Source organism: Mus caroli, chromosome 2 (genome assembly GCF_900094665.2).
Source record: "Mus caroli chromosome 2, CAROLI_EIJ_v1.1, whole genome shotgun sequence".
NCBI lineage: Eukaryota > Metazoa > Chordata > Mammalia > Rodentia > Muridae > Mus > Mus caroli.
This window is the reverse complement of record NC_034571.1, coordinates 24,509,964-24,522,550: the sequence shown is the minus strand read 5'-3', so window position 1 is coordinate 24,522,550 and position 12,587 is coordinate 24,509,964. Positions and strand designations below refer to the sequence as shown.

General features: G+C 45.4%; 1 protein-coding gene across 6 annotated transcripts in view; it reads right to left on the bottom strand.

The window, feature by feature from the left end:
- The window catches only part of Tsc1 (TSC complex subunit 1), a 49,456-nt gene extending 38,184 nt beyond the window's left edge, over positions 1-11,272 (bottom strand). For 3 of the 6 annotated variants that reach the window (XM_029472112.1, XM_029472133.1, XM_021185724.2), the window contains exons 1-2: positions 11,156-11,241; positions 558-620 (exon numbers count right to left, since the gene is read on the bottom strand). The gene's annotated coding sequence lies outside the window, so the exon portion shown is untranslated. Of the gene's footprint in view, positions 1-557; positions 621-10,831; positions 10,886-11,155 lie in introns of those variants that run through there. The other 3 variants (XM_029472119.1, XM_029472124.1, XM_029472128.1) reach the window with 3 other exon arrangements.
- Between the last annotated feature and the right edge of the window lie 1,315 nt (positions 11,273-12,587).

Genomic DNA, 12,587 nt, shown 5'->3' with positions numbered 1-12,587 from the left:
AAAAAAAGACCACGAACAGATACAAACATATTAAGATGCTAAAGAGCTAACTCAGGAAGTCTCAATCCATGATGCAAATCAGAATCACCTGTAGAGTCTACAAATGACAAGGTCAAGGGCCTAAGCTGCACAGCAGGTTACAGCCTAGAGATGGTATTAAGTTTGTTTACAGACGTCAAAGTAAACTCCTGGAGCCCAGGCAGGGTTAAAAACTAGTTAAATGACTTGCTTTAGGCTTCCATTAGTGGCTAAAACTAGAATTTGCTATTCACACAACTGATTTTCATCTTTGAGTCCAATTTTTCTCCTGTAAAATGGAAATACACCATGTGTGGTTATGAAAAACTATGTATTAGACAATCAGAGCCTGGCATCAAACAGCATTTAGGAGGTCACTGGTGATACCTCAAGCCATAGATGCTCTTGTGTTGGCAGGGAGTTAAGACCATAGACACTTAAGCCTCCAAAACAAAGAAGCACCTGCACACTGGGTGCCACGGACAAGGCAAGACATTCCCTTGTATCCTCCCCAGCCACTAGACTAGTGCCTACCTTACCTGTTCTGGGGACAGATGGTACATCAGTTTCCAGTGCCGTCAGCCTGGTATCTTTCATGGTCACTGAAGGGAAAAACACATACATATGTATTTATAGTAACCTTAAAGTGAAGAAAAGCCTGAGAGCTGATCAGAGGGGAGTTTAGACTGGTCCTTACAACCCTGCCCACCATCCTCGCAGGCGGTCACCTGCTTCCCAGTGCACTGACCTCCTCTACTGCTCTCGAGAGCAGCTCTAGAACCTCCCCTCCTGTGCACTCTCAGCAAGAGGGCACAGTGGCTCTAGAGTAGAGTCCTCCTCTTACTAGCTCTATAGCCTTGGGCTGTTCACTAAGTCAGTAATGTCTTGCCTAGGGTTGCTTTCCATGAAGTGAAAATGTCCTCAACCTCAACACCCACACAGGGTGCTGAGCTCCAGTGAGGACCTCACAAGAGTAGTACAGTGATGAGTCAGCAGAGCACTTAGTGGGTCTGCATCGTTATCCTTTCACAGGCTGCACTCCCTCTTGGCCCTGCTATGTTGCCTTCAGGGCATTTAAATTCCTCAGTCAAGAAGGCATCAGATCCCCCATTTGAGCACCAGGCATATCCAGCCACATACCTAAAAAATTCCACCTTGACCCCTCCTCAGCTAACTATTCTTCCTAGGCCTTCTCTACCCTCTCACTGCCATGCCTGTCAGGGCCAGGTTCCTGATCCACCAGCACCTGCACTGCTCCTTCCTACAACCTCAATAAGTATGAGGAACTGCTGGACACACTGGGGAGCAACTGCAGCCTACTCCGCACTTGGCCCCAGGGGCTGGTAAATGTACAAAGCCTGATTCTGCCTTCCAACAGCACAGACTAAGTCTAATCCTATCAGACAGGAATAAAATATTTCAACGGCGGCATCTACTTTCCTTCCCCTCTATTCTACTTCTGTCGGTGCTATTCATTATCCATGTCAAAAAAGTATGTATATGAATATAGTCTAGTCTGGTTCTAAACCATGAGCCCTTCAGAACTAGTGAGATGGCTCAGAGGGTACAGGCACTTTGATTCCTAAAGACCTACATGGTTGGTAGAAGAGAGCCAACTCCTTCCCATTGTCCTCTGACTTCTATACATGAACAGTGATGTGTGCACCCACATACATACATACATACATAAACAAATAAATACATAACTTAAATCATTTTTCAAAATATATGGGTCCTTAGGACCAAGTTTAGGGATTCTTTGATGGGAAGACTATAAACTCCATGAGGACAGGGTCACATGTTTGCGACACCCAGGACGACTATCTTGGTACCTAGGACACACAAGGCAAATATATCCATTCTGTCTGTTCCCTAGGATACCACCACCACCTCTGACTGCCAGTCCTGGCTCACACCATGGACATAGACTTCCATGGGGCAGAGGACAAGCTCTGGAGGACCAAGCACAGTGCTGGTCAAAGTCAAACAACAGGATTGAACACCTCTCCAACACAGTCTCTGCCCTAGTGACAGGGCAATCACAGTACCACATGGCACACATTCAGGGAGCCATGCCAACTGTCTCAGCGGCCACTGAAAGTCTGTGGTCAGTGCTGCTGGCCACTGGCCCTACAAAAGGTCTGGCCAGACCCTGCAAGTAAGAAATACTACCTAGCTGCTTCCATTCCACTAAGTATCAAAGCAGAGCTAGTGTGGGAGCCCCTCATCTTCAGAGCCCTAAAATCATCAGTCAGTAGGTCACACTGCCTTCCTCTAATAAGGTAATCCCACTTGGATCTTCTACCTGAAAAGAATGCTTAAGGTGAGGAGAACATTAGGATACAGAAAGGTGAGATCCTGCAGCCTGCCCAGTTAAGGCCACTTTCCTAGACGACTTTACTACTACGGGAACCCAAGTGGGGCAAGTCTTAACATTAAGACATCATTTCTTTATCATTACGCTTAACAGTAAAGTAATGAGACTGAACTGGCATCAGTTTTCTGTGGTACACTAGAGCCTACCTACCAGTATTCTATCTTTAAGGGCTCACTTATTCATTTATACTTCCATCTTGACATGGGAGGGGAGTTCTACTGGGCATGATATTCACGCCAGTAAAGGGAGATGCAAACATGAGACTCTGTGGGAGTGAATTGTGTGGATGGAACCCACAGAGCAACATCACCTCCTACTCCTTTAAAAGAGGAGAGGAGAATGCCCTCAGGTCTTTGGAGTCTTCCTTCCTCGATATTGGACGTAAAAGTCGTGCTGACTGTAACTTCATTTCTATAAGAGGTCTTTTGGGGTAAAAATAAAAGGTAGGCATGAGTTAGACAAGGGCTTTGTGTGTCAGCATGGTGAGAAAAGTACACTGGTTGGTTTTCTCAATTTATCTTTTTTTTTTTTTTTTTTTTTGGTTTTTCGAGACAGGGTTTCTCTGTGTAGCCCTGGCTGTCCTGGAACTCACTTTGTAGACCAGGCTGGCCTCGAACTCAGAAATCTGCCTGCCTCTGCCTCCTGAGTGCTGGGATTAAAAGCATGCGCCACCACGCCTAGCTTCAATTTATCTTAATTAATTTCAGTCTTTAGACACATTGTTTATGTGTCTGGGATTACACATGAACTCCAGAGCAATGGCTATCATTAGTACCTGCTTAAATCTTTTTACTACGTTTGTTAGGACAGTGGCTCAGATAAAGTAGATTAATTGTATGTCATCACCTCAGGGAGTTTTGTAACCACTGGTCTATAATATACAGAAGCAACTTCCAGTATCCGTAAGGGTATCTCTAAATGCAACCTGTCTTCACTGATCTTGGGTTTATCTATAAAAACCTATAGGCAATTCAGACAGACTCCTGCATCATCAAGTATACTTGAGACAGAGCAAAAATGTTACACGGCTGTATATGGTCTAGCTCAGGAACGAAAAGGTGACTTAAGAGTAATATCCTATCAATTGGACCAAATGCTCTCAGCACTAATGCACCCAAACAGATCAGACACTTAGTTTCTGTTTCTTTCTTTCTTTCTCTCTCTCTCTCTCTCTCTCTCTCTCTCTCTCCCCGCAAAAGGAAAAAAAAGGTAAAAGAGCTGCTGATAAGGGTGTGATTTACAGTCTTAGCAACTGTAGAATCTCTTGAGGTCACAGAAGCCAGCACAAAACAGCTCCAACATGCCAGGCTGCCTGCTTATAATTTCTGTCCCGTGAGTTTCAGTGGATAATGGACAGGTCACAAAGCTCATTCAACTCAAAAGGTGACAAGTCCTCTAGTCATAGGCTCACAGGGCCACAGCTAGCTTCCACAAGGCATATTTTTCTGTCAGATAATAGTTTAATGTGACTATTAGCATGAACAAAATTATGTATCAAAAAACTGCATGCAGGCTAGGCATGGTGATGCACACCTGTGATCAGGCAGAGTCAGTCAGACTGTAGCAAATCCCAGGCCATTCTAGGAAGCAGAGCAAAACAGTCTCAAAAACAATAAAACAAAATAAGTAAGAGATACCACATGCATATTTCAAGTAGTCAACACATAGAGCTTCCCTAAACAGAAACAGTCCAGGGCAGCTGAGTATAAAAGGCCATGCATATAACTGCAGCACTAGGAAGCTGAGGCAAGATTATGAAAATCTCAAGGCTAGCCTAGACTACTGAGTGCAGATGGGTGAAACTTTACAGTGGGATAGAGTGAGAACCTGTCTCAAACAACAAAAACAAAAAAGAAAAGCCTAGGGTAGAAAGGCACAGGGCTTGACAGCACAGAGCAGTGTGCTTCTCCAAATGTAGTCCCCACACCACCAGCAGTGCCCAGGAACTGATGAAATGCTTGTTCTTAAAAGAGAGGGAAACAAGGAACTACAGAAAGGCAGACAAGTTCCTGAGCCTTGACCTGGATCTGAGTATGAACCTTAGGCAATGAACCTTTGAGGTGATTCCAACACCACTAAAGGTCAAGAACCAGGGATGAGGGTGGGGGGCTTCTAGAGAGATGTCTCAGCAGTTAAGTGTACTGGCTATTCTTAAGAGGACCCAGGTTCAGTTCCCAGCACCCATATGGCAGCTCACAACCATCTGTAATTCCAATTCAAGGTCTGAAGCCATCTTCCAGCCTCCTTAGGCAACTGGACACATTTGATGCAAATATACACACAGATTTAAAAAATAATACTGAGCTAAATCTTGGTGGTGATGGGATACGGTGAGAAAATCCCTGGGAGAAGAAAGTGATGATGACAAGCGACAATAAGGGGGAAAACCTATAAGAAAATATCTTGGGAAAATGTAATGGGGCCCACCAGGTGCCAGCACAGACTGAATGCCAAGCCCAACGAGCCTAAGTGTCTATAAATGTTTGTTTGTTTGAGACGAGTTCTCACTGCATAGCCCTGGCTGGTCTGGAACACTCTATGTAGGCCCAGAGCTCACAGAGATCTTCCTCCCTCTCTGCCTCCTGAGTGCTGGGACTAAAGATGGGCACCACCATCCCCAGAACCATTACTTTTAAAGTATGGCACCTGTCTTAGTCAGAGTTTCTGTTCCTGCACAAACATCATGACCAAGAAGCAAGTTGGGGAGGAAAGAGTTTATTCAGCTTACACTTCCATACTGCTGTTCATCACCAAAGGAAGCCAGGACTGGAACTCAAGCAGGTGAGGAAGCAGGAGCTGATGCAGAGGCCACGGAGGGATGTTCTTTACTGGCTTGCTTCCCTGGCTTGCTCAGCCTGCTCTCTTATAGAACCAAGACTACCAGCCCAGAGATGGTCCCACCCACAAGGGGCCTTTCCCCTCTTGATTACTAATTGAGAAAATGCCTTACAGCTGGATCTCGTGGAGGCATTTCCTCAACTGAAGCTCCATTCTCTGTGATAACTCCAGCCTGTGTCAAGTTGACACAAAACTAGCTAGTACAGTACCTAAGGCTGAATTCCTAGTGAAGCATAGGGAATCCAACACAGTTTAGATAGTGTGAAAAAGAGTCGGCCTCCTCCTCCATTCCCCCCCAACACACACCAGCAGCAGCAGGCTTGGTTCCCAGTACTAGAACAGTTTGGAAAAAGCAGTAGGAGATCTGGTCTTGGAGGAGAGTTGTCACTGAGGGAGGGTTTGAGGTTTCAAAAGTCCACACCATTGCCAGTTAACAGCCCCTCTTATCATGTTCTTTCTCATTCATAGTCTCTCTCCCTTGCCTCTCCTCTCTCCCTCTCTTGTGCTTGTGGATCAGACAGATGTAAGCTTGCCTGCATGCTGCCATGCTCCCCTCCATGGTATTCATATACCCGACTTCTCTGGAACCATGAGCCCCAAATTAAATGCTTTCTAGTATAAATACCCTTAGTCAAATAAAAAGTAACTGAGAACCTGGAGAAGAATCTGCCTGGAAGGCAGGTGTATCTAAGTTTGACCCCAGGACCCACATAAAGCTAGGTGCAGTGGCACACATAGAGACCAGTTCTAGGGGTAGAGGGAGGCACCCTAAGGTCAATGGTTAGCATGTCTAGCTTAACGGGCAGTTCCAGGCCAGTGATAGACCCTGTCTCTGAGATGGTGTCCCTGAGATGACACCTGAGGTTATACTCTGACCTCTACATGTGTATGTGTTCACACATGCACGCAGACATGCACACAATAAGTAAATGGTGGGGCTAGTAATGCAGCCCAGTTGATAAGAGTGCTTACCTGCCACGTACCAAGTCCCTTCATTCAACTCCCAGTATTGCAATAAAATAAATACATCAGAAAATTTAAAAAGTAGGCCTTTCCTTCCTACCAGTTTTAAAAAAAAAAAAAGTTGTTGAAAAAGCCCAAGTGTATAGGGTTTGCTGGGGGATTTTGTTGTTTTGTTTTGTTTTTGCCTTTTAATATGTGTTTTGCCTGAATATATGTCTGTGTACCACAATTGTGCATGGCACCTGCAGAGGCCAGAAGACTGTGTCAGATCTGCTGGAACTAGAGTTACAGATGGTTGGGAACCCTTATATGTGTGGATGCCAGGAATTGAACCCAGGTCCTCTTAACCACTTAGCTACCTCTCTAGTCTCTGTGTTGCAGGAAGCAATCTAGAATGACTAGTTGGGCTCTAAGCAAGGTTCATAACATTTCTAACACTGGTTCCAAAATCCCATTATATATATTCATTTTGGGGTGACTGGGTACCAAATGCAGATATTGGTTCACAGATTTTTTTCAGACCTTAAAAGAAGAATAGATTTGCTCCCACCACAAAAAAAGGTTTGTTTGTTTTTTTTTTTTTTTGGTTTTTCGAGACAGGGTTTCTCCGTATAGCACTGAACAGCACTCCGTGGCTGTCCTGGAACTCACTTTGTAGACCAGGCTGGCCTTGAACTCAGAATCCGCCTGCCTCTGCCTCCCAAGTGCTGGGATTAAAGGCACAAAAAAAAAGCTTTAAAACCACTACCTAGCCAAACATGACTATGCATAACAGTAATCTCAAAAAATCAGGAGGTAGAGACAGAAGGATTAGAAACTCAAGGAAAGCCTAGCCTACCCAGTAATTCAGAACTGGCCTAAACAAACAAAAGTAAAATAAAATAAAAACCCTACTGACCCATGGGTTAATTTAGGAGGTTAACAAATTGGGCAGTTTATCTCAACACAACATTAAGACCTGGGGTTTGAAGTCAATCAAAGTTCATCAAAGTTCATCTAGCTCAGCAAGTTTCAGAAGCCTTTCCTAGCCTCCTCAAGGTTATTGGAAGAATAAAGGGGATCAGACATAAAAGCACTTCGCTGTGCTTGGCACGTAACAAACTTTTATAACAATGTTACCACTAAACAAAAGGTATTGCAGATTACAGAGTAAAGTTTAGCAGCACAGCCATTTACTAGCAGGTATTTGAAACACTAATAAAACCAATCTGTACCTTAAAACTATACACTTACAAATTTGCTACTATTCTCTGTGAGGACACAATGTAGCATAAGTTTAACCTCCCACAGGCAGAAAACCACTGCATCGGTCCTCCATCACCACCCTGCTCTGCCCTATGGCATCACCAGCATAAGATAAGATCAACCATCATGACCCTACAGCCCTAATTATTTACATCATGACCTGTTAGATTCAGATCAGTAGCTACCATGCCTTGTTTGGGAATAATGCTGTGCATGTAAGACACTTTATTCATTAAATGTCAATCTCAACTCATGTAGCTATAAAACATATCTATTTCCTGTATACCATGGCCCCCCAAAAAGGAGGGACTAGAAGAAATTAACAAAGTCCTAAAGTCACTTTTATGTATGTAAATATGTATGTAAAAATGTGTATCTTTTTATTCTTTCTAATTAAAATTGACATTAAATTAGTAGGTTTTTTTTTTAGCAACTACAGACTGAAGAAATAAAAAGAAAATTAAGATCAAATTACTTTATGGGAAATCTCAGTGAAATTTAAATGAGTATGCACACCAAAAAATATTGAGTATACACACAAAACTCCATTACATAGTTATCAACTGATGATCTAACATTTTCTAAACATACACGTTCAAAACAACAACAAAATGCTCAACTAATTCATATACTTTTCTTTCATGCCTGTAGCCAATAAGACTTGTCTTTTTTTTTTTTTTTTTTTTCGAGACAGGGTTTCTCTTTATAGCTCTGGCTGTCCTGGAGCTCATTTTGTAGACCAGGCTGGCCTCGAACTCAGAAATCAGCNTTGTAGACCAGGCTGGCCTCGAACTCAGAAATCAGCCTGCCTCTGCCTCCCGAGTGCTGGGATTAAAGGCGTGCGCCACCACGCCCGGCTAAGACTTGTCTTTAAGGGAAGATTTATAACACAGCATTCAGGGAAGCATTGTTTAAAGGTAACCAACCTCAATGTCCCATCCAGCCCTGGAGTCACTCATTTTCTTTGTCATTATAGAACTATTAACATAGAGTCAACACCAGTTCACATTAGTCGGGAGTATTTACTAAAGCTCAGGACGAGCTGGAATCACAGAAACCTGGCATTAAAGATCCCAGGCAGTTCCAGAAGTGAATATCACTCAGTACAGCACTGGAACTAACATAATAATAATACCTGCAGCCTCGAAAATTTTGAAGACAGAACAGATTAACCCAGGTGTGTGCAAAGTTCAAATTCACCACAACTTCACAAATAGGCTAGAAGATAACTTAAGAAAGGCCTCTGCAATAAATTATAAATTCAAAGAAGTGGGCTGGTGAGATGGCTCAGCGGGTGAGAGCACTCACTGACTGTTCTTCCACAGGTCCTGAGTTCAAATCCCAGCAACCACATGGTAGCTCACAACCACCCATAATGAGATCAGATTCCCTCCTCTGGTGTGTCTGAAGTCAGTTACAGTGTACCTATGTATAATAATAAATAAATCTTTTAAAAAAAATTGAAAGAAGCAAATAGCCAAAATGTTACTTTAAGTCCATGAACAAGTATCTTTTTGGTACACATAAGAAGACTTCTTCCATAAAAAAACAAAAACAAAAGAACCCATGCACAGAGTATCTATCCTCAAGGACAGAGTACACAGGTATACCTACTATGGGGACAGATATTAGGCACACAGAGGGTCAGGTAAATTCGTTTGGGATTCTTTGCTTCTGGCAATTCTGTTCTCCTGTAACCATTACATATTCAGGTTTGTGTTGGCTCTGCCCTGGTCATACTGTTCAGTTTTCTCTCACAAGTCTGCCCAGAAAGCATCATACCACAGCATCGGCAGGACCAGGGAGGTCTGCTCGTAAGCCAATGAGGAAGCATGGCGCTGAGACACAAGCCTGCAGACACACCAGCTTATTGAAAACATGCAAGAAACTGCCAGCCCGCTTCCTTCTACCTAGGAATTTAGGGACATACCAAGTGTTCATGACACCAAGAGATGCATGAAGCTAAGAAAGCTCACATCATCTGCCCTTCTAGCCCCATGATGTAAGGGTGGTTTTAGAGAAGATATTAACTTTAGGAAGAAGGTATTTTCTGTTCACATGCTCTATAAATACCCCTTACATTTACACCAGGTGGTTACAAAAGTCTGAACAGCCTCGTTTGCCTGATGTATGACTGTTAAAGGGGCATTTCCTTACAAAACTCTAAATCAGTTTTCCTATTTGCATATCCCAGGTTTATTCAGCGATGTTCAACTTAAAAATCACAGGTGGGTTGCTCAGTAAATCAAAGGCTCCCAGAAGATTAGGCTCTGTGAAGCTTCCTGGAATTTACCACTGCACCTCCCCAGCCTGTTTGCATGCAGATGACTCCAACTTGATCCTAAAGTTATAAATCAAAATATCTCAGAAGAGCATTAGTCTATTTTAGTACTTTTACAGCTTACAATACGTAAAGTGAAGTGCTAATTCCATATTCATCTTTTAAAGTAAGGATTTCAGCCTTTTTTTTTTTTTCAGTGAATACCACCGGCTTTATGGAAAAATACAAAATACTTTGTAAACAAATTTGGATTACCAAATACACCGTGTTGTAAGAAACAAAAGCATAAGACATACGAACCAAATGCACCCTGTTCAAAATCTCTCATCACACACCCACCCACACACACACACACATCCCTACCTTGGCCAAATGATTAACTACACTCACTTAATAATAGGCCACCTTTAATCAAATAACAGACAAATGGAACCAGTCGGACTTCAATTCCAGTGCTGTCTCAGAGTAGGGGGGTGTGACCTTGGGCAAATTATTCCAATCTCTCCAGGCCTCAGTTTCTTCATTTAGAAAGGCTGCAGACTGCTTCTCCTTTGTCCAAAACCAAAGACAGGATGGCTACTAAGCACTTTCTATAGTGCACGGTCACACAGGCACCCCCTACCCCCCCAAAAACAAAACAAAACAAAAAAAAAAACACGATAGTTGTGATTACTGGCCGACCACACTCTCCGCCATCCCCACGTCTCTCATTCCAAATCCAACACGCAAGAAGCCAAACTCTTTTAACCCACAACACAAAGAAAGTGTTTGATTTCTAAAAAAATGTGTGTGGGACCGCAGGCAGTGGGCCCTCCAGGTCCTCAAATGAATGAATGAGCGTACAGCAGTGGCTGGGCAGGTAGCTGTCGCTAACGAGCACCTCTGCCGACTTGGAGGTAACTGTCTTCCAGCATCAATTAAACACCCACAAGTACACCCGGAGCCAAGCACTCGGCCGTGCACTCTCCCCGAGACAGCGGGCGCCGGGCAGCCTCCAGTGCCCACCGGCGGCCTTCATTCATTCTCCACCCCCAGCCCGGGCGGCTGCAGTCGAGGCTCGCGCCGCGACCCCACCCCCGGGTCCCCGTGCCCGGCCCGGGGTCTCTGACCTGCGCGGCGCACCCCCGCGGGAGCCTGTCACCGCAGCAAGCGAGGGGGGCGGGTTAGCGGGGCCACCTCGGGCCCGGAGCTGCAGCCAGCCATGCCATCGGACGGAGCAGGCCCGCCTCAGCTCCCCGGGGCCCCAGCAGCCCAAGCCGAGCCCTGCCGGAGCCAGCGCGCGATGAGGGCGAGGAAGAAGCTCCCCGAACCCCCTTCCCCGGACCCCCGGCTCGGCTAACGCGCTCCGCAGCGCCCCACAGCGTGAGGTCACGCTGCCAGAGATGCCCCGAAAAGCCCACAAGGAAAAGAAGGGGAAACACCCCCGTACTCACCCACCGTCTCCTCCCCCTCAGCTGTTTACCTCACAGTCCCTCCAGCCTACAGGGCGCCGCCATCTTGGACGCGCAGCACCTCCCCCTGGCGTGAAGCGTCTCCGAGCGGCGGAGGCCTCCGCTATGAAAAAGAGTCCCTATTCGGGTCTCTCCTACGCTCCGAGCCTGATGCCAGATGGCCAGAGTCTCAGCCTCTCCAGACATGACAGGATATACCACTTATGACGATACAAGCTGGCCGAGATAAATAAAATCGAAAGAGATTTTAATGTGGAGGCGGGGACGGCGGAAGGATCGCGAAGGTGGGGGCCCACTGAGAGATCTTGTGACTCTGAAGGAGGCCGAAAGAAGTCCCGGCGCAGAGGGAGGAGCCACGAGACCGGCCGAGGGGTGGGGTGGGGAGGGGCGGCCACGTGATGGTGACAGGAGGCGCGCGCTCGGAACAAGCATAGTCAAAAACAAGCTGGCAGGGCTAGGCTCAGTGGAGAGCGCTGGCCCATTCGAGCCAGGTCCCTCTGCCTTTGGCAGATCTGCCACCTTGGGGGTCTCCCTGTAGGCGTTCCTATTTCCAAAGGAGCCTCTGGGATCCGCTTGGATGGCCAGCCTGTCAATTACAGCAAAAAGGATGGGGCTTTCCCCCACCACCACTTTTTCCTTTGCAGAAGAGAGTCTGTGGAGTGACATGTAGAGGCCAGCCTTAGTCAGAGGATGCAGTTTATGTTGTAAAGTCAGAATACCTTGATTTACTTGCATGCCATGACAAGGTGTCAAGTCTTTTCAAACCTTACCGGCTGTGGTGCAAAGCTTTTTAGAGGGATATCAGAATGTATATAGTTTTCATTTGCTGTTATTTTCCTTATTTGTATTATTTTTTAATTAATTATGTATTTATTAAGGTTTTCCAAAACAAAGTTTCTCTTTGTGCCTTGCCCATCCTGGAACTTGCTCTGTAGCCCAGGCTGGCCTGGAAGTCAAGAGAGTCTTCTGTCTCTGCCTTCCGAGTGCTAGCTTTAAAGGTGTTCGCCACCGCAGCTGCCGCAGCAGTCGCGGCCGCCACCACCACCACCACCACCACCTGGCATTGTGTATTTTTTGTTTTGGTTTGTTGTTGCTGTATTTTGTTGTTTTTTGGTTTGGGTTGGAGTTTGGGGTTTTATTATACTTAAACTTATATAATAAGACCCAGTGAAAGATGATAAGTGGGAGCTAGAGAAATGGCCTTGCCGTTAAGAGCATTTGTTGCTCTTACAGAGGACCAGGGTTAGGTTCTCAGAACCCAAATTGCAGCTCCCAACCACCTATAACTCCAGTTCGAGGAGATGGCGCCCTCGCCTGGTCTTCTTGTGAACTAGGACTTGTCTCCTAAGCATACATACAGGAAGCTCCCGTTCTTGTCCTTAAGATAATTGAGAGGAGGCAGAGGAGGGGCAGG